The sequence below is a fragment of the Marmota marmota genome, unplaced genomic scaffold, assembly GCF_001458135.2.
Source record: "Marmota marmota marmota unplaced genomic scaffold, marMar, whole genome shotgun sequence".
NCBI lineage: Eukaryota > Metazoa > Chordata > Mammalia > Rodentia > Sciuridae > Marmota > Marmota marmota.
In genome coordinates, this window is record NW_026000019.1 from 27,821,512 (window position 1) to 27,824,017 (window position 2,506).

A 2,506-nucleotide genomic window follows, 5' to 3' on the forward strand; every position below is an offset into this window, starting at 1 on the left:
CTTGGAGAGCTGACATCACCATCGCCAGTTTCTGAAAGATCCGACCCCATCACAGCAAGTTCAACAATAGAACAGGTGTGTGACATTTAGCCCTTCTCCCATACAGCGGGGAAATCGCATAAAATCTCTCCCCGGCTTTCCGGGGGCGTGATTATCAGAGTGAGCATGAATAGAGGCGTGGGGAAAGGTAAAGGCACCTGACCTCCAACTCCCCCATCCCACCAGCTGTGAAAACAAAACCTGTCTTGCCAGCTCCCGGAGGAGTGGCTATCAGAGGGAATCAAAACAATAGGGGGCCATCAGAACATCAGATAATGAAGACAAAGTTTATCAACTTGAAAAGAATATAGTCAACACAGAAAGGATCCTAAAAAATCATGAGCAATCCATCCAAGAGTTATGGGATGCCATAAAAAAACCAAACTTGAGAGTCATTGGGATAGAAGAAGGTATAGAGGTCCATAACAAAGGAATGAGCAACCTATTGAATGAAATAATCTTAGAAAACTTTCCAGAAATGAAAGATGGAATGAACTGCCAAATTCTGAAAGCCTACAGGACCCCAAACATACAAAACCGTAATAGACCAACTCCAAGACACATTATTATGAAGATATCCAACATACAGAACAAGGAGAGAATATTAAAAGCTACAAGAGAAGGAGGCAGATTACATTCAGGGGTAAACCAATTAGGTTAACAGCTGATTTTTCATCACAGACGTTGAAAGCGAGAAGATCCTGGAACAACGTATTTCAAACGCTGAAAAATAATGGATTCCAACCAAGAATATTGTATCCAGCAAAATTAAGCTTCATGTTTGACAATGAAATTAAAATCTCTCATGATAAACAAAAGTTAAAAGAATTCGTAGCCAGATAACCAGCACTGCAAAGCATTTTGAGCAAAACACTACAAGAAGAGGAAATGAAAAAACAGCACCCAAAACTAACAGTGGGAGGTAACTCAGTAAAGGGGGGGGAAATAACCAAAGAGGAAAAACAAGCCAAATTAAAATAAATAAATAAATAAATAAACTTGACTGGAAGTACAAACCATATATCAATAGTAACCCTAAATGTTAATGGCTTAAACTCACCAATCAAGCGACATAGGCTAGTAACTTGGATTTAAAAAAAGACCCAACAATACACTGCCTTCAGGAGACTCATCTGACAGGAAAAGACATACACAGGCTGAAGGTGAAAGGTTGGGAAAAATCATACCACTCATATGGTCCTCGGAAACAAGCAGGAGTGGCCATACTCATATCGAATAAAATCAACTTCAAACCTAAGTTAATTAAAAGGGATAAAGAAGGACACTATATACTGTTAAAAGGAACCATTCGCCAACAAGACATAACAATTATCAATATGTATGCACCAAATAAGGCATTCCCTCTAAAATCTGGAACAAGACAGGGATGCCCTCTCTCACCACTTCTATTCACTATAGTTCTCCAAATACTGGCCAGAGCAATTAGACAGACAAAAGAAACTAAAGGCATAAAGATAGGAAAAGAAGAACTTAAATTATCACTATTTACAGATGACATGATCTTATACCTAGCAGACCCAAAAGGGTCTACAAAGAAACTACTAGAGCTAAGAAGTGAATTCAGCAAAGTGGCAGGATATAAAATCAACATGCATAAATCAAAGCATTCCTGTATATCAGCGACAAATCTTCTGAAATGGAAATGAGGGAAACCACCCCATTCACAATATCCTCAAAAAAAAATAAAATACTTGGGAATCAATCTAACAAAAGAGGTGAAAGATTTATACAATGAAAACTACAGAACCCTAAAGAGAGAAATAGAAGATCTTGTTAGAGTCTGTAAACAAGTCTGGATGGCGCCTGGCAAAATGCCAGAGGGAGTGGTTTGTGAAGGAACACCAGCGAGCCATTAAGTGTGGAGATCTCTTATTGGTTGACTGATGTATCTAGTTTATGCTAATTAGATAAGCTGTGTGGAATGTATAAATACTGCTCCTGTCCTGCAATAAACGGCTCCCACTCCTGCTGTATCAATGTACACAAGTTGTTCGTCACCCCCCCGGTTATTTTGCCCAGCCAGCCGGGAGCGGCAAGATCTTAGAAGATGGAAAAATATACCCTGTACATGGATAGGCAGAACTAACATCATCAAAATGGCGATATTACCAAAAGTTCTCTATAGGTTTAATGCAATGCCAATAAAGCAATCATGAAATTCATATGGAAAAATTAAAGACCCAGAATAGCAAGAGCAATTCTAAGCAGAAGTGTGAATCAGGAGGTATAGCGATACCAGATTTCAAACTATACTACAGAGCAATAGTAACAAAAACAGCATGGTATTGGTACCAAAACAGGTGGGTGGACCAATGGTACAGAATAGAGGACACAGAGACCAATCCACAAAACTACAACTATCTTATATTTGATAAAGGGGCTAAAAGCATGCAATGGAGGAAGGATAGCATCTTCAACAAATGGTGCTGGGAAAACTGGAAATCCA